Here is a 20,489-nt window from a genome sequence, read left to right as displayed (position 1 = left end):
CTAAACAACCTGTATCCATTGTTAATACAACCTGTACCCTGTATAAACAATATAATCCATCAACGCTAAATATGTTATCAAGCATTCAACAACGTGCACACATTTTAGTTCCAACCATCCAAAAAATTAATATTGAACGTCCAATTATATATATATATATTACAAATTCCATAAGAACCAAGTCTAATCCAACGTCAATAATTTAATTTCATACATAATACAGGAAAAACCAACTACTCCCATTACACATTTTAGTTCCAACCATCCAAAAATAAGTACTAACAAGTACAAGATGTCGCCCTGGCATCACTATAAGCTCCCATTGTTCGAGTCCTTCCATAAAACCATTCGATTGGAAGGGGCCAACTACTCCCACTCGCCCATCCCCTTCGTCCACTGCTGTTAGCACCTGCAGAACCATTGCATGAATGTGAAATCAAGTGCATGTCTAATAAAAATATAGAAAGACATATTCATAGTGTCCTCGATCCAATTACACAATGTAAAATTACTGCATAGGAAAAAAATAAAAGACGGGCTTACCTGCAGTACCATGGAAGTTGAACCCATCATCCCAACCAGGCAATTGGACTTGTGTTCAGATTCTTGCATCTCCAAAGCCTGAAGAGACCTTCAGCAATTGAGTTAGGAAACAGATGTAGTAAATAAAAAAGAAAACTCATCAATATTAAATAATAAAAGTCATTACTATTCATTTATTCCAATATAGAACATGCATATATGTTGTTATGAAAGAAGTGTTGTGAAGTATCAATGATGAGAAAGTGCTAATGTAAATAGAAACTTGTGAGAAAAGTCATTGCTATTCATTTCTTCTCTTTTGCTTTCAATACATCAACAATACTTAGATAATGTTGCAAAGGAGGGAAGGTTGCTTAGATAATGTGGTTTGCACTGGTATCAAACAAATTATTGAGGAAAGTTATTTATGGAAACAATAAAATAAGTAGTTCATGATACAACAAAAATACTTCACATCCCAATTATTTACTGAAGGATCAAAAGGTTGGTGACAGTATGTGTAAAAAAAATGCAAGAAGCCCCTATATGTTCATAATTTGAGGAACTTTCCCAAGCTCTCTTTTCTAACTCTAAAACAATTACTTTATCATCTGCCAACATGCCAAATGTGAGTCGTACTAAAACTTAAATTGAAAGGAAAACTCATTCACACATTGAATAAATTAAATGAATTCTAACAGGGTACGCTTGTTAATGTGACTAGACCTAATCTCGGTCATGATGGCCGAAGATGATGCATAGACAGCTGAATTGCGAAAAACAGTACATGAAGCCAACAAGAAGTAAATAGAATAAAAAGCCTTAATGAGTTGAGTACGCATTTAACAGGTTCAGCTTTACCATGTGTTGCCAAAACTAGCATATTACAAGCTCGTAAGACTTTGTTTTAATTTCACCTCAACGCATATATTAATGTCGTGAATCATGATGAAATCAGTCCTAATCCAAAATCCAAAACCAATAAATTGTTTGTCACTCCTATGCATGTCTACAAAACTTGCCCAACCAATAAATCATTAAATTGTTTGTATATAATAGAATTTGAAATTTTCATGACGAATACACACACTTCCCCAACCAATAGAATTCCCAATAAAACTTTGTCTAAACGCTAGAGTTGAACTACACGAAACTAATGTTTTTAAAACATTTAAACTTTTTTAAAAGTAACTGATGTTAGATCAAGGTTCTCATCATTGGGCAAACCAAAATTCAGAGTACATAATTATAAATCAATTGCATTTCCATATAGCATTGACTGAAGGCAAGAATTGAATAAGCCATTTCTTTTTTAAACCATTGAGATAGTTCAACTCTTGCAATTAATAGTTCTAAATTTAACACTTCCAAGTTCCAACCACTCAGATAAAGGCTAAAAGCAGCAGTACCAACCGAAAACCTATTTTAGAATTAACTACAAAGGGAATAGAATGGTGATTCCATAGGCTTTCCTATAGAATGACCAAACATAAGAAAGAATATTTGTCATTATTTTTTTAAGTCTAACCAAACATAAGAAAGAATATTTTGATGGAATAATCATTTCATTCCAATGAACCAAACACTATCTAAGTCTCTAATAGATTATCTGCAAATTATGAATTAAATTCACATAATCCATTGTTTTTGCAATTTGTTTACAACCCAATCTCCTCATCAACACATTGAATAAATTTGATAAATTCAATCCATAACCCACAGTCAGCCATTCATTTTAGCTGGGCAAATTCATAATGAATGAGTGCATTGAATCCAAAAAATCAAAATTTCATAAATCAGAGCATTAATAGAAAACACAAACAGATAAAAATGAAGCAAAATGGAAAAGAGTGAGAGCTTTAAACAAAGATGGAGCTGATAAAGAAAGGAAAAGGAAATTGATTTTTAAGAAGTGATAGAATGGTGTGCATTCATGTTTCCAAGAACAATAGGGATGACAATTTACCCGTCTGCCATTATAGGACTTTTTTTTTTTCCCCTATGCCAATTTTTGCTCCTATAGGGCTGTCAAATGTTGAATCCCTTATTGATTTCAGTATAAGGACGATACGAGCCTCCCCTAGCCTACATCTTAACCCCAGTTTATATAATTACATGTACTCTTAAAAAAGTTATCTCAAATATTAGTTATGCGGTGATAAGATATCAACTATATCAGATAAGGACAATTGCAGCATTACTTCTACTGCAGATGCACACACAGTATCTCATTCATCAGTCAGTTAGAGTTTGTTAGAGTGTACACCAGATTTAGTTTCTAACTCTGTTAGTTGTAACTGATTGTAACTGGTTCTAAAGGTGTATATATACACCTTGTAAATGTGTTTACAGTATTGAGGATTTGAATAAAATAATACAATTTTCATCATGGTATCATAGCTTTGAGCTCCTCCGAGCACAGGCATCCATGGCTGCTTCGAATTGTGACTTTACACTTCCTCCAGATCTTTCTTTGCTTCTTTCCAATCTATCCTCCTTTGTTACAGTTAAACTTGATACATTAAATTTTGTGATTTGGAAATCACAATGGCAGAAAATTCTGCGAGCTACAGAACTTCTTGGATATGTTGATGATCCAAGCTCATGTCCACAATTAATTGTTCTTGATGATTCAGGTAAGAGTGTTTCTAATCCGGATCGAGTGAAATGGAATCGTGTTGATGCACATCTGTTGAGTTGCATGACTGCTACTCTTTCTCCATCAATCTACTCCACGGTTTTACACTGTAATCATTGTTCTGAAGTATGGTCTGCCTTGCATCAGCGTTACACTTCATTTTCTCGGTCTCATGTTCATCTATTGAAGAACAAATTGAATAGTATTTCTAAGAAAAATTATTCAATGACTGTATATCTTGCAAAAATCAGAGAAGTAATTGATCAGTTAGCTCTTGCTTCGGTGTTGATTGACGATGAAGATTTAGTGTTGATAACTCTCAATGGATTACCAAATGAGTTTGATGCATTCGCTACTTCCATTCGAGCCAGATCTGGTTTTATTACTATGGAAGAGGTGTCTTCTCTTCTTTGTTCTGAAGAAATCCATATGGAGGCTAAACTCAAGAAGTCTTCTTCTGATCCAACAGTTGCCTTCTCCTCTATTAAAGGCAACTCTTCATCTCGTGGTTCTGGTTACAGAGGAGGCAGATCTCAGTCTCGAGGTAATAGAGGTGGACGGTTTCAGTCTAGAGGCTATCATTATAATGGTAGAGGTGGTGCTAATCGCGGACAAGGCAGATCGTTTTTTCCTCAATCTCAATGCCAAATCTGTGGAGGTTTTGGTCACATAGCCATTGATTGCTGGTATAGAATGGATTCTCAATTCCATTCTTTTGCTGGTTCCTCCTCCTCACCATCTTCTCAACACTCCAAAGCATTTGTAGCTTCTTCCAATGCTTCGGTTACAGATTCATCTACTGCACCAGTGCCTTGGTATCTTGATTCTGCGGCCACTGATCACATTACCGATGATATGAGTAATTTGAGTTGCTACCAACCTTACCAAGGTTCTGATCAAATTATTATTGGCAATGGTAATTCTATACCAATTCACCACACTGGTAAAGGGCTTTTACCTACTCCTCACCATTCTTTCAAATTAAACACTCTTCTTCACACTTCTTCTATTTCTTCAAATCTGCTTTCTGTTCACAAATTAGCCAGAGATAACAATTGTTTTATTACATTTGATGATGCAAACTTTGTGATTCAGGACAAGCATTCGAAGAGAGTGCTTCACAAAGGAACTAACATCAATGGTCTCTACCATTTCCTTCCATCTTCATCTGCTGCTGCATGTTGTCCACAAGCTCATCTTAGTTCTAAGAATTCCTCAGCCTCTGCTACTGAGAATATTTGGCATAATAGACTTGGTCATCCAAGTTCACTAAAATTGTCTCATCTTAGGAAGCATTTGAATTTTGTTTCTAATAATGTTGCACATAAGACAGTCTCTTCAAATTGTGTTGACTGCTGTGTTGCTAAAAGCCATAGGCTTCCATTTCATTTGTCTAATTCCACTAGCAATCAACCTCTTTCCGTAATTCATAGTGATGTATGGGGGCCTTTTCAATCTGCTTCTTCTTTCAAATTTTATGTGCTTTTTGTGGATGATTTTTCCTAATTCACTTGGATTTATCCTTTATCTTTTAAGAGTGAGGTTTATTCCAAATTCATTGAGTTTAAAGCATATGTGGAAAAACAATTTCAGACTTCTTTACAAATTCTAAGAACAGATGGTGGAACTGAATTTTTTAATAGCAAAATGACTCATTTTGTTGCTTCAGAGGGTATTGTTCATCAGCATTCTTGTCCTTACACCATCTCAGAATGGTGTTGCGGAGAGAAAGCATAGGCATATAGTTGATACCACTATTGCATTATTATATCATGCTTCTATGCCTCTTAAGTATTGGTTTGATGCCATTGCTGTAGCTACTTTTTTAATCAACAGGTTGCCTTCTTCTCAGCTAGCTCATAAATCTCCTTTTGAGTTGTTGTTTCACTCCATTCCTGATTACTCTCAACTTTGGGTTTTTGGATGTCAATGTTTCCCTTGGCTCAAGCCTTATGTGACTCATAAACTTCAACCTCATTCTGTGTCTTGTGTCTTTTTAGGGTATCATCCATTTGCAAAAGGATACAGGTGTTTAGACCCTCTTACAGGTCGTGTGTATCTTTCTAGGCATGTTCATTTTAATGAATCTTGTTTCCCTTTTCATACTCTTTCTCAGTCTGCACCTGAGCCTTCTTCTTTGTCTTCTTTACATCAGTTTTTTTGGTCTTCTCCTACTTTGCCTTCTCGGCAGCTTAGTTCTGTTTCTCATCAAACCAGGTATGCTTCTCTGCCTTCTCTTGTTCTGCAGCCTCACACTGCTGCTCCTCCTGCTGCTTCTCCTATGCTGCCACCCAGATCTCCTGCTCTGTAGCCCAATTCTGTTCCTCTGTCTTCTGCTGGTCTGCAGTCCAGGTCTGCACCAGGACAGCATCATGCTGCCCCAGGTTCACATGTTTCCTCTGTTCCTCTGCAGCAGCCTATTCCTATCCAGTCTATTGCCATTCAACTTCCTTTGCATCCTCCACCTACAACTCTTAATTCTCATCCTATGATCACTCGGTCTAAAGCTTCTTTTTCAGCCTTCACACCAGCCTCACAGCCTACTTCTTCTTTTTCCTTTGACGATACTGAACCACCCTCCTATAAAGAGGCTCTTTTATCCCCTATTTGGCTTCAAGCTATGCAAGAAGAAATGACTGCCTTGCATGCTCAACATACTTGGTCTCTTGTGTCTTTGCCTTCTGAAAAACAAGCTATCGGCTGCAGATGGGTCTTTAAAGTTAAGAGAAATTCAGATAGTAGTATTGCCCGACACAAAGCTCGGTTGGTGGCTAAGGGATATCTTCAGCAACATGGTATTGATTTTCATGAGACTTTCTGTCCCGTTGCCAAACAGCCTACTATTCGCATTCTCTTGTGTTTGGCCCTTCATAATCACTGGCCTTTGAAACAATTGGATATTTCTAATGCCTTTCTCCATGGTTTGCTTGAAGAAGAGGTGTTTATGCTTCAACCCCCTGGTTTTGTGTCTTCTTCTGCACCAACTCATGTTTGTAAGCTTCACAAGGCTTTATATGGCCTCAAGCAAGCCCCCCGGGATTGGTACTCCACTTTTTCAGCATTTCTCTTATCTCAGGGATTTTTCATCAGTAAATGTGATTCTTCTTTGTTTCTTCAAAAGACTCCTACCACTATCACTATTCTTCTGGTTTATGTAGATGACATTTTGCTTACTGGCAATGATTTTTCTCATCTTCAATCCCTTATTACAAAGATGCATCAAGCCTTTTCCATGAAAGAATTAGGGAATATCACTTATTTCCTTGGTATTTCTATCCAAGGTTCTCCATCTTCTGGCTATTTTTTATCTCAGCAAAAATATGCTCAAGACATTCTCACTAAGGCTGGTTTATCTGATTGCAAACCGTGTTCTTCTCCTCTTGCTGTTAAACCTACTTCTCAGCCTCATTCTTTCAGCCCCTTATTCTAATCCTACACTCTATCGAAGTTTGGTGGATGCTTTGCAATATCTTACCATTACTAGGCCAGATTTATCTCTTGCAGTTAATCAATGTTGCCAACATATGCATGCCCCTACCAATGGCCATTTCTCTGCTGTTAAGCGCCTTCTTCGCTTTGTTAAAGGCACCCTTCATCATGGTTTACAGTTTTCTCCTAGCACGTTTGATGTTTATGCCTTTTCTGACTCCAATTGGGCCGGGGATGTTCTTGACCGCAAGTCTACCTCTGGGTATTGTATTTTCTTGGGTTCCAATCTTATTTCGTGGTCTGCCAAGAAACAGGCTACTGTTTCTCGAAGTTCTACTGAGGCAGAATACCGAGCCCTTGCTCACACCACTGCTGAGCTCACCTGGATACTTATGCTACTACATGATCTTGGCATTACTCTTCCTACTCTTCCTATCCTTTGGTGTGATAATGTCTCCGCCATTGCTCTAGCAACTAATCTGGTGTTTCATTCTCGGTCCAAGCATATAGAAGTTGATTGTCACTTCATTCGTGACGAAGTTCTTGCTAAACAGTTGCATTTGTAATACATTCCTACCACCGATCAGTTAGCTGATATCTTCACTAAACCCTTGTCTGTTGGCCGGTTTTCTTATCTCAAGTCCAAGCTCATGGAGTTTCATCACCCCATCAGCTTGTCGGGGCCTGATAAGATATCAACTATATCAGATAAGGATAGCTGCAGCATTACTTCTACTACAAATGCACACACAGTATCTCATCCATCAGTCAGTTAGAGTTTGTTTGAGTGTATACCAGATTTAGTTTTTAACTCTGTTAGTTGTAACTAATTGTAATTGGTTCTAAAGGTGTATATATACACCTTGTAAATGTGTTTACAGTATTGAGGATTTGAATAAAATAATACAATCTTTCATCATGTGGAAGAACAATATATACTTGTTGAACAAAATGATGCATTCTAATGAATCCCACACCATAAAAGAAGACCCTGCAACTTTGAATTTCACATTTGTTATATATGCAAAGCTATAAAACATTCAACCAACTATAAACGAAAGTCTCACAGCTTGGTGGATGTTTGTGTAGATCATGTGGTGTCATATGGCTTAAAATTAGTTATGTGGGCTGATGACTTCAAATTTAGTCAATAAAAATTGGTTTAAATTACTTGCAATAATTTCTGTCGTGGACAGTAAATATTTACGATCGGGGATGGGGTGAGTAAAAACACCTTATAAACAACAATATATTGCGGAAGACTTGGGTTAGGGCAAACACACGAGAATATATATTGTGGAATATTTTGATTTTGGGGTCACCACAATTTTTGCAATTCTACAAGCATGAGTTGCGCAGATTTTGGTGTTACAATTCAAGGTCATCACAGTTGTATATCAAAGATGTGGACCTGGTCCAAAATCTCTTCTATCCCGAATTGATCTAGTCATTTGAATAGAATTGATTGATATTCCAAAGGTAATTAGGTAAGAGAAAAATTATAACAATAATTTTCTCATAATTACATGTCCCCAGTTATCAATGCCTTTGAACAAAAGCCCAGTAACCTGCATGACGTATGCCGTGAGTTAAAATCATGTCAACAAGAAACATGCACATGGGCGATTGCCGTTATTCCAACATCAAGAGTTAAATGTTGTATGCTCAGATTAAACAAAACTTAATTATGAATCTAGTTTATGCAAAAATACTTCCAAATTATGACAGATTATTACACCTACTTGGTAGACTTGAATAAACAGGGTATGATTCATTAGAATCGTAATAAAATCACAACTCCCAACAAGCAAAGCACTAGAAGTTCCTATTTAAAGATGGGTAAGAGTCTCAAAGTAGTCATAGTTTAATATCCCAAACACAAACAGCCCTTAAGTGGTTAATTAAAAAAAAAAAGGATATGTATTTGCTTCCAAGATTAAGATAAGAGAATGATTTGAAAAGAGAATCATGAAGGATATGTATGAGAAGTGAAAAATAAAAAAATTAACTTACTCCATTCACTTTGCCCTTTCCCTTTCCCTTCACGAATTCAAAATCCAAACACAACATATATCATTATATAAGCTAATTTGAGACCATGGCTAAACCCATCCAACAAATTGAACTATAATCTATTTACTTAACCTAAATTTTATGTGCATACAGAATAGCAATATAATGAAAACAACCTAATTTGATCAAAATCAAGAGTATTCAACTACATTTAGCTGAAATTAAAATGGGTAAATCCCAAAACAGTACAGGCATGTAATAATACAACTATAAAGAGGCTGTGAGAATCATCAGAACCCACACTAATAGAAGAATCTAGTTATACTCCACACTATATTCATCATTTACAAGATGGGTTTAGAGAGAGAGAGATTCTCACACAGAAGCCAGTTTTGACCATGAAAAACTCCATTGAACCTCCAATCATCGCCGACACGACTGATATCTTCAGGTACCAATCCCAAAACTTCATTTCTCTATTTCACTTCTTTTTCCACTTCAAATTTGTACAAAAATGAGCAATTAGGGCAAGTTGCTTTCAACAATTAACAATCAAATAGCCATACTCAAACGCATACACACAAATGATCAGAGAAAGAACCGAAGAGATGTGAAGCAAAAGAAAAACACAAACCTGAGAAGAAATTAATGGATTAGAAAGCATACCTTCTGACTATTTGAAGAACCCATGTGTGTGCGTGTATGTGAAGCTGAATGGGTTTTTGTGAGTGAATGGTGAAAGAAAGAGAGACAGAAAAACAAAGTCGAGAGGGAGAGAGAGGATCTCAGGCGACGGTGACCAACAAGGAGGTGAATCGGTGCTCCGGTTGCCGGCCAACGTGAGGAGGACCGGCGATGAGAGTGGAGGGGAGAGGAGCGGATGTGAGGGAGAGGGAGAGGGAGACGGAGAGGGAGAAGGATGCTGAAGGAAGAGAGAGAGAGAGAGGGAGAGAGAGAGGCGCTATTAATGGTTCAGGGTTGGTTTTGGTTTGGTGAGAGCGTGAGATAATTTATAGAAATGGTTATTGGCGATTAAAACTTTTTGTCGCTAAAGGTATTTTATAAATCCCTCTAAATATTTGAAATGTCTCCCTCCAAAACATTTTACTTCTTTGGCGACTAAAATTCAATTTTGTCGCTGAAAACAAACTTTTGGCTATCAAAATTTTGGTCGCCAAAGGTAAAAAACATATTTTTTTATTTTTCGTTTTCATTCGACAAAACGAATCGAAAAATTATAATTTTTTTCTAAATTTTGTTGCTTATTTTGAATTTTGAATTTTTAAAAAATTTTAACAAAAAAATAGTAAATATTTGTTGCTTATTTTGAATTTTGAATTTTTAAAAAATTTTAAAACATATATATTTCTTAGATTCGGCTCCGATAAAATGAATTGAAAAAATAAAAAAAATTAAAATAAAATTGCTAAAGGACAATTTTTTTTGAAAAAATAGGTGGTTTTTTTTAGATGTTGCCCAATGGTTCATGTGATACAAAAATAAAATTTAAAATATTAATTTATTATCTTAAAAGAAAAGAGAAGTAAATGTTACAAAGTTTCTGTAGAGATTCAAACCAATGTTTTATTCATATACTTACTACTAATGGGAATTCATTTTTATTTAATTAATAAGCATGTTTCATTTTTATTTTTATTTTTATTTTTAAAAAAGAAGCTTCTTTCAATTTTATTTTTCTCATCAAAAAAAAAGAAAGTCAAATTTCAAGTGGAGACATAAAATGTCATTGTTGTTAATCTATTCATACTGCAAAAACAAAAACAAAAACAAATTTAAGATTTGACAATCTCTATACGAAAAATTCAAGATTTGACAACCTCTTCATAAAAATAAAAATAAAATAAAATAACTATTTTGTTTAGTAAACTAAAATAAAATAAAAGTAACTATTTTGTTTAATCATCTTTGGCGACTAAAATATGATTTGGTCGGCAAAGATAAAAGTAATCATTTGTTTTCATTTGGCTACTAAACAATTTAGTAGCCAAAAGTAGTTCTACAGCGACTAAAAATGAATTTTGTCGCTGAAAATAAAGATAAAAAGTAAATTTTTTATTTTCATTCGGCTACTAAACAATTTAGTAGCCAAAAGTAACTCTACAGCGACTAAAAAGGAATTTTGTCGCTCAAAATATATTTTTGGCGACCAAAATTTTGGTCGCCAAAGATAAAAAATAAATTTTTTATTTTATTCGACTACTAAACAATTTAGTAGCCAAACTTAGCTCTATGGCTACTAAAATTTCTTTTAGTCACCAATTGTGATATGTTTAGCTACTAAAAATTTTTTTAGTCGCCAATTGTAATATTTTTAGCTACTAAATTTTTTTTAGTCGCCAATAATCAACATTCCCCTACTAAAAACATTTAGTAGCTAAAAACTTGACTTTTGCCGACTAATATTATTTTTGGTAGCCAATTCCGTAACTTTTGGCGACTAAATTGTTTTTGATAGCTAAAAATGGTCGCGAAAAATGTATTTTCTTGTAGTGTTTGGAAATGCAGTAGGTGTATAACATAATTGGGATACCAGCTTGGGTGTTAGAAATTAATTTTAGCAGTTTGGGTGTTTTGATGGGTTGATTTTGTGGGGAATCATGTATTTTATTTTCTGTTAAGTCCTTAACTTTTTTGTTTAAAAAAATCGTGAGGCCGAGGGGTTGGTTGTATGGTTGCGAGTAGCAGTAGTAGGGATATTTTGTACTTTCTGAATCTCTCTTAGTGCATTTCATCTTCCTGTACCTTTAATTTCATGTTAATTAATGAAATTTTTTTTGCTGATCAAAAAAAAAAAAAACAAATGCAAGTTTTAATTTTGCAAAACTCCCAAGACATAAATTGCAAAATTGATGGCTTTAATCCATCATGAATACAAAGGAGTTAACAGGTTTTATACACATGTATATTGTGTATAATCCGACAGCCACCTTTCCCAACACCTCTTTCCTGAAGCTAACTTAATGAGTCAATTTCTCATTCAATTCTTAATGATTTTTTGTCCTTCTTCTTGTGGTATAAAGACCCTGTTACAAAGAATCTAAACCCATTTAATACCACCTCAACCAATAATTAAGACCTACTTTAATTTCACATTAAAGTTATCAAAAACTCATTTTTCCAACAAATTTAAGATCGATTTAACAAGTCATAAAATTTTACGAATTCAAATCATTCAAGTTGGCCCACCCAAAATCTCTTTGAGCTAAGACATAGGATGAAGTAGATTTTCCTCTAAATTTTATGATTTAAAAATTCATATAATATTAATAGATATCTTTAAGTGTTGTTTGATAAAATTAAAAATTAAGTACTAAAAATTGAATGTTGATTTTTTAATTTAATAAGTTGTTTGGTATGTACTAAAATTTAAATAGTGATTCAATTAAAGTCATTTGACCTATACAAGCAGCTAAAGCCTAAAAATAATTAAAATTAAAATTTTGTCTTTTTACATTTTACATTGAAATATTTAATTAAATTCTTTTATCACACAAATATAATTGGTAAAACAATTATTGTAATCACAATTATAACATTATATTTCAAAATTTTAAAAGATTATGATTATTAAGATTTATCTCTCTTGTATTGGTACCAAATCATACCAAATCATTCATGCAATAAAATAATAATGGCAAAGGCAATCGGTTAAAGACTTGTTCGTATTTCATCATTTTGCTCATGGGATCACCAATGTGAAATGTCCATAGAATCCTTTCACACGTAGGAACCATAAAAATTTATCATAAATACCTTATAAAATTGGAGGAAAAAAATTTGTTCTTCAATTTTTACTAATCACTAAAAAAACCATCAATGTGCAAATATTACAATTACATTTATAACTCAATATAGAGAGTCAATTAATATTGCCTTGCAATTTGCTCACATAAGTTAAGCATAAAATTTTGACCAGCTTGTGTCGATCTCCTCCTATTTCTAAGTTTTCTAAATTATTCTCATGTTGTTGGAGGTTGTTACCATGGCCATTCACATTGTTGAACTCTTCAAAAAATTTGTTGGTGATGCAAATTCTCCAAAGAAAATGGTGTATGGTTACACAAACAATTAGAATATTCCTTTGCGTAGTAAACGTATATGTTGGCATTTTCTTTAATATTGAAAAATGAGCCTTTAGTGTTACAAAAACATGTTCAATCACATTTCTTAACTTAGCATGTGCTTGATTGAATCGCTCTTCTTTTGTTCTAGGACAACAACTATTTCAAAATTCAAATAACTAAATCGCACATTACAATAAGGTGTCATAAATCCACGAGTATATGTATATGTTGCATCACATAAAAAGTACTTCTCTACACAAAAGAATGAAAAATTATCATAATATATAAAATGAGCAATTATAATATAAAATAATCACTTAATCTGGAGAAAGAATGGGAAAGTTGTTAGTTGGATCACTCATGATCTCTTTTAGTACTCTTGAGTTATGTCAACCAACTCAAACAAATGTGAATACCATATCAAAATCACATATAGCATGTACATTTTGTTAACATTCGTCCCTTCCTCTATAAGAAACTTGTTTGTCAGGTCGTCCCTTCCTCTATAATAAACTTGTTGGTCAGTAGTATGATAGCAAAAATAAGTGTTTCATCAAGTGCACCCACTGCACCCAAAGTACAAATTTATCAATGTAAAAACTTTAAATTTCTAATAAGCTAGAGAACATTGCATGTTTTATATAATTTTAATAAATGAAAATTTTCATAACTAAAATAATAATATTACCTTAAATATTTCTCTTAGACGACGATTATACCGAATCTAATTTGTAGCGGGATTGTATAAAGTGGGAACAATAATTTCTTTTGAGAAATTGAGTATAACACATAAAACTTCATAGAAGTACTTATGTATTGTTTGTGTTGAATGACTGAATCTCCGCTTAATAAAACGATTTCGTATATTCTAACTCAATGCTATGAGAAACATGGCCACATTTTCTTCTACATATATATAACGACTATCTTCAAGCCACGCTTTAGCCCGAAAATGACCGCACATATGTACAAATGCTTTTTTTTTTTTTTCCATCCTTAGCATTTCTTGACAATGTTATTCATTTCTGTTAGTAATGGGCGCCCATGTGGCATGACCCGTTGAACATAATTTGGATCTTATCCAAATAGGTTTTGAATTAAATTCAAACCTATTTAGGATAACCACTCAGGATATAGATATTATCAGTTTTAACTGATATGGATAAATAATAATAATATATTATATATCTGATATATGGTTATGGGTAACCAAGAGAGAAACAACGTATGATTTGTTTCTACCCATAAACTTACTCTCTCCCAAGAAACAACGATCAAGTCATTTGCACTGTGGTTTGTGTGGGTGATATTCACCATTGTAATATCACCCCATTGCTGGGATTGATTGATTAGATTCTAGAAGCACGTGATTTATCCACGAGGTTTTATATCAAAAGAGGTATGATCTAAACATTTTATTCCGCTGCATGTTTTGTGTTTTGATTTACAATGGTATCAGAGCCATGTATGGGTATTTTCGTGCTTATGTTATGCATTAAAATATGTGTATATTTTTTATATAAATATATATACATGTATATACATGAATATTAATGGAGGAGGAAGATGAAGTGAACGATTGTTTTTGCATTTTAACTCCATTAGATTGAGAGAGTGATATACCTCAATTTTATGTTGTTTAAATGTCATTTTTAATGCCATAAATATTTTTATTTTGAAAAAAGGAGTCCGGCAGTACAAAAATCGGACCAGAAAACACCCTGGAAGGCGGCGCGTGCAGACCACGCGCCACCTGACGCCGTGAGCCGCAGCCACGCGCTTCCACGCGCCCACACGCGCCAGACGCCCTACAGACGCGCCTGCACGCGCCATCGCGCGCGCGTTAGCGGCGCTGTCCACGCGCACGCTGTCCGCGCCTTGCACGCGCGCCGCGTGCTGGAGCCAAGCGCTGAGCCGCGCTCCGAGCCGCGCCGAGCCGCCCCTTAAGCCGACTCGCGCCGAGTTGCGCTGAGCCGCACCGAGCCGAGCCGAGCCGTGCCGTTTTTCCCGCCTGGCTTGGCTCTAAGGCTCTGTTTGTTTGTTTTTTAATTCTGAATTGCGTTAATTTGCCATAATTTATTCGTTATAGCTTTGTTTTAAGCATGGCTGGTACCCTTAGACTCAGAATTAATTTTTCTACATTCTGTAAAATTTTGAAAATTTTATGAAAATATAAAATATTTTTCCTGTGTTAATAATGCATTTTTTTTTGCTTTAAAATGCATCTGGTGTTGCATGATTAATTTTCTGGGGTTGAAATTTTTATTGTGGACTTCTGAAATGTTTTACTATCTACTGGTAATATTGTCTCAGTTTATCAGTTTCTGAATTTTTTATTTCTAATTTTATGTGTGTTTATTAGTTATTTAAAATTCCAGAATATTTCAGAAAAATTCCAGAAAATTTCAGGATGATGTACTTTAATTATGGCATAATCTGAATATTGAATACAACATTTTTTTTTTAGGTTTGTAATATGTTGTAATTAGAGGAGCATGATTATTTATTTATTTATTTATTAGAATTCCATTATTAAATGATATAGCATGAGTTATTTGTAAATTTACATTAAGATGCTATTGTATGGAATTTATCATGCTTTGTATATGCCATAGTCAATGGGAGGTTATTCGGTTGAGAGAAATCTTTGTAGATTAACTCCCGAAAACTAATATTTTGCGCATAAATTAAATTAAATTAAATTTTGGATAATTGTCACCTGTGGCGCAAGAGATGATTACGAGCATAGCGGATTTTCGATCTTGCGACTTGTGTAATATTGTCACTATTTAATTTAGATTTTTGCGGCAAAATTATATTATGCTAATCAAATTAATCCCAATGCGAATTTCTCTCTAAATTGATTTAGCTTATGGAAGTTAATTTGGTTGACCTAGACTTAGTAGAGATGTTCAAATGTGAACAAACTAATCCCATTCTTTAGATGAGCAAAAGTCTTGGAGACTTTAGGTCAAACCTTAATTGAGCCAAAGTAAGGAAACATGACTCAAAGTCGCCGTGGTTTTGTTGCCTTGTTCGGCACAATAAAAACTAATGTGTGCGCTATAGTTAGCGGCACGCTACATAGTTTTGGTTGGCGAGTTTTGGAGTTATGAAATTAGTAAGCCCTCAATAGATCTGTATATGATCTTGACTAATGAGCTGCGCGGATTGACTTTGTAATTTGACTTGTAAATAATGTTACATCATTGGATGAAGTAACATTCAAGAGTCACGTCATCCTAGAAATGCGAGCTTAAATAAATTAGTCATTAAGTGTAAGACGAGTAGCCAGTATGAGCAGTGTTTTGCTCTCTACCCAATTATTGGGAGTTGGATGGAGCAAAATTTCATGCACTATAATAGTGTGCGTTGAAATATCACGTGAAGTTAAAAGATTAGCGCTTAGAAGCTGCAAAATCTATTAACACTAAGTGAAAAGATTAGCGCTTAGAAGCTGCAAAATCTATTAACACTAAGTGAAAAGATTAGCGCTTAGTGGCTGCAAAATCTATTAGCATTGCCAACTTGTCTAAGTCTGGACGCTTACTGTTTCCACACTTGAGTGTGAGACATGAGGAGGGGCTTCTTTGTATGATTCCTTAGCTAGGCTAACATTTTTTAATAACGTTTAACACTAAGCGCAAACGTTGCAGCATAGTAATGAAAAGGTCAAGGCTGACAAGGTTGTTATGACTCTAAGAATTTGACGCATGGCTCATAAGAGAAAGAGCATTGTGTTGAATTAGACTCTTTAGCCTAATTCACGCTTAAGTTACTTCAGGAGCTGTCATAGGTTGATAGCTTATTCTCTCATTCTTGTGGATAGTAGAATTAATTGCAAGTAACTATGAAGCGAGAAATAGATATGGCAAGAGGAGTATTGTCATCTTTTAACTAGATGTATTAAAGTGTATGGAGAATAAAATTGACTTGAAGGTGCAGGGGATTAGCACTTACTAGTTAAATTTGCGACTTAGGCGCACTTGGTATCTCCATGACATCCTTTTATGATCTAGTGAATATGAATTAGTCGTGAGTCATTATCTAGTTGGGCCTAAACCTTTTAAACTTATCTTTGAGAACTCACATATTAAGATGATTGGAATTAGTTTATGACATTGGTCATGAACCAGTGGCTTATTATACTTAATCACATTAATGAGATGATGACACGATGGTTTGAGTAGGCCTTCTCGGGCCCACTCGCTTATGACATCCTGCTCTCATGTGAATGTGTAACTTTGTTCGCAATGGGTGCGCACAAGTAAGTAGGAAAGCCGTAGAAGGTCATTTGTTTTGGCGCATTTAGTCCACTATGATATTTGTGACTAGATATGTGTAAGGGTATGATAGCTAAGCCTCAATCTCGACACATTTATAGATCACGATACGCATCTGAGTCAAGACTATTTGATCTCCCATAAGTCAAAGGTTTTGAGATGATTTTTGACATTGCACATATGAGGTTGAGATCAATTAGATAAGAGCTTTCGTGTTTTTAGTTTTGACCAAGGTGGCGAGTATCTATTTGAGTTATTTTAGAAAACTCTATGAAGAGAGATGGATGCTTAGAAAATTGATTATTCCTAGTACTCAACAACACAATGGTGTAGTAGAGAATAAGGAATTAAATATTGTTAATGTTAGGTGGATAATGGCGCAAAATGTTTCCCAATTGGGAATTGCACTAGTTTGTTGCTTATATCCCTAACTAAGTGCCCTCCATATCAGATTTTACACTCCATTTTTGAGTAATGGCTTAGCAGAGAGCCATCTATGGGCGATCTGTAACCATTAAGCAGCTTATCTTTATTTTACTTCTCATAAGATTGCGAAGTTAAGACCTAAGATTCTATAGCGCATTATTGTATGCTGTCTTGTAAACACAAAGGGTTATGTGGCGCATTATTGTATGCGGTCATGCAAACCCTCCGGGTCATGTGCATATAGGTAAGCAGCTTTGTGGTAGTGTAACTAAGTCACATAAAGTTTTATTAGCAAATGTGACGTGAATAGAGTTTTCGGAACTCTATAAGATGGAGAATTCCAAGCATAGCGCTCTATGTAGCTTAGTTGAGAATGGAAAGAAATTTTCAATATCCTAGGGACAGTGGGAGCGATGTGCCTACTAATGGATTACTCCATTAGAGAAGAATACTCTACATTCTTAGTTGCGTGGTAGCGAATGTGAAAATTTTCCACGTCATCACTGGGTGATTGAGAGGGAAACATTCATGATTGCTCCGCAAGATGATAAAGAGCCTAGGATAATGCTTAAGGCTCTAGTCCCCTATTTTTAGAAAGTGGATCCATGTTGCGCAGTTTAAGACAAAGTCTTTGAGGATTAACCATTTTTATAATTTGGTTAACTTTCCATTATGACGCAAAACTGTTATAAAGTTATGCGTAATTTGGATAGTCATTGTTGAGGCATAAGGCTCGCTAGACACCGAATGGTCGCACCATTGAGGAAAGTGTAGACCATGAGAAGACTTCCTCCTGGGGAGTGAGGTTTTTTTGACTTAGGCAACATTGATTTGTGGACATTGTGACCCGTTTTTTCATTAGAGAATTGGATAAGTAGATCCATAGGGATTTACCTTCTGCTTTTATGGTGAAAAGTTAGGAGCGCAAAAAGGTTGCTAGCTCTAATAAATCTTTTACAGCCTAAAACAGTTATCCAAATAGTGGTTCTTAGATTTCGTCAAGCCATGACAGGCCAACGATGATCGATGAAGACCACTGAGGCATGATCAATGGTCCAAAAGAAGTTTTTCCTTACTTAGTCATTATGAGCCAGGAATTTATAAGGTTGTCACCACCTAGGGTGGGCAGTCCTCTATTTTAGATATGATGGACATGGGTGATGTAATTTATATGCTCGGATGTACGATCCTTAGGGATTGCTTTGGGAGAATTCATGTTTTGTCTTCGATGACTTACATAAGGAATATCCTAGAACGATTCTAGATGCAAAATTACAAACTCATTGACTTACCTATCGGTAAAAGCCAGAGCCTTAGCTATTAAGTGAATCCTCGGATTGTCTTTGGGAGAAACAGATGACCTATATTCCTCGATCTTTTCTTTGTTGTGGGAGCCTAAAGTACGCTATGTGGGCGTATTCGGCATGATAAGTGTTATCTTTGGTAAATGATCAACTGAGTTGTTTAGACATTGACCTTGCTCATTAGACTGTGGATAAAATGTTTTACTAGTAGTATATTAATTTGCTTATTGTAAGATTCAATGCGCTAGTTGGGCGCATCAGTGCTAGTTGGGCGCACTAAGAATGAACGCAAATTGGTCACCAAAATATCTTTAGAGAGGTTATTGCGCAAGAGGTAGTGATCTAAAATCATTTCATGTGAGGCGCACATGGTGGATTCCGTTGTATATACTTATCGCAAGAGGTGCTGATAAGGCTTATGTTTGGAATCTATAATTGCGCAAGCTGTGGTCTTTTTTTTTTTAAAAAAAATCGATCACTTATTTTGAGATGATGGGATGTTGACACTATTACGGTTTGTGTCATAATGATTAGCAAATGATGATGTCAGCAGGCAAGATTGGCTCACTCACACGAGCAATCGCCCTTGGCGCTTGGGAGCGAGCAAGGATGAGACTGGTGGTTTATTTTTATTTGGAGCCAAGAGAGGCTTAAATCATCCACTATGTATGTCGCCTTGGTTATAACCAAGATGAGGTCGTGTTAAGGACCAAACATGGATGTTAGTACCCACTTTTCATGTTGTGCCTGTTATGATTGGCCAGATTCGAGATCTCATTTGGCGCCTAGAAGGCTTATAACCAAGATGAGGTCGTGTTAAGGACCAAACATGGATGTTAGTACCCACTTTTCATGTTGTGCCTGTTATGATTGGCCAGATTCGAGATCTCATTTGGCGCCTAGAAGGTGAGCAAATAGAGAATTCGGGTTAGGCGCTAGAAAGCGACTAGACTAATATCTGTACGGTGTATCGAGTATGACATCACTCTTTATGGAAGAGTTACTCCACCGTAGCATGTATTCATACTATATGTGCTTGGCGACCGAGTAATGAGGTGAGAGAATGGATCCCTGCTTCCTCACCGTGTGAGTCTTACGTGTTATTATTGATATGACTTTCATTTATGTACCCTTTTGTGACTTTTGACTATGTCATAAGGTAAGGGGTTGATGTTCTGCTACTTTGGTATGTTGCCTGCGGTCATGCATGATTCGGCCTTAAGGGACATCACTGGGAAAGCGGTCAATCCTAAACTAAATGGCATGAGTGCAAAGGGAAGATCATCTAGTATTACACCACTGTTGTATATTCACTGCCGGCAACTCACATCGCTCTGTATGAGAGGCGAATTGAGTGTGAATATATTGCAAGAATTGAGAGGGTCAAACATGCTCTTTTTGAGGGATTAGAGATGTTTTTTGGACCGGTGTAATTAGATGGGTCTGGGGTATATGAGACACTATTTCTGTTCTTTTTGGGTTGATGTCTCTATACTGGCTCATTTTGAGTTTCTAGTATAGAGCTCCCACATGCAGGTGTTCTCAGCAGTCGCACGGTGCAGTGGCTAGTATGAGATTGTTTATTTTTGGGAGATTGAGACAGAGATGTGGCAGTGTCATGCCAACTCATGTGCGAGTGGGAGATGTTAGTAATGGGCGCCCATGTGGCATGACCCGTTGAACATAATTTGGATCTTATCCAAATAGGTTTTGAATTAAATTCAAACCTATTTAGGATAACCACTCAGGATATAGATATTATCAGTTTTAACTGATATGGATAAATAAT

General features: G+C 35.5%; 1 long non-coding RNA gene across 2 annotated transcripts; it reads right to left on the bottom strand.

Moving 5' to 3' along the window:
- Positions 1 to 541: 541 nt before the first annotated feature.
- Positions 542 to 9,475, bottom strand: LOC114317577 (uncharacterized). 2 transcript variants are annotated; one of them, XR_014329855.1, is made up of 3 exons: positions 9,237 to 9,475; positions 8,116 to 9,098; positions 542 to 621 (listed from the first exon to the last, which is right to left on the bottom strand). It is a non-coding gene; the product is annotated as an uncharacterized LOC114317577 (long non-coding RNA). The 2 variants fall into 2 exon arrangements; XR_014329854.1 differs by lacking the exon at positions 542 to 621 and having other exon boundaries at positions 7,858 to 9,098.
- Between the last annotated feature and the right edge of the window lie 11,014 nt (positions 9,476 to 20,489).

Source organism: Camellia sinensis, chromosome 5, assembly GCF_055761805.1.
Source record: "Camellia sinensis isolate YWXY chromosome 5, ASM5576180v1, whole genome shotgun sequence".
Taxonomy (NCBI): domain Eukaryota; kingdom Viridiplantae; phylum Streptophyta; class Magnoliopsida; order Ericales; family Theaceae; genus Camellia; species Camellia sinensis.
Note: the sequence above shows the minus strand (reverse complement) of the source record. Positions and strands in the feature narration are given on the sequence as shown.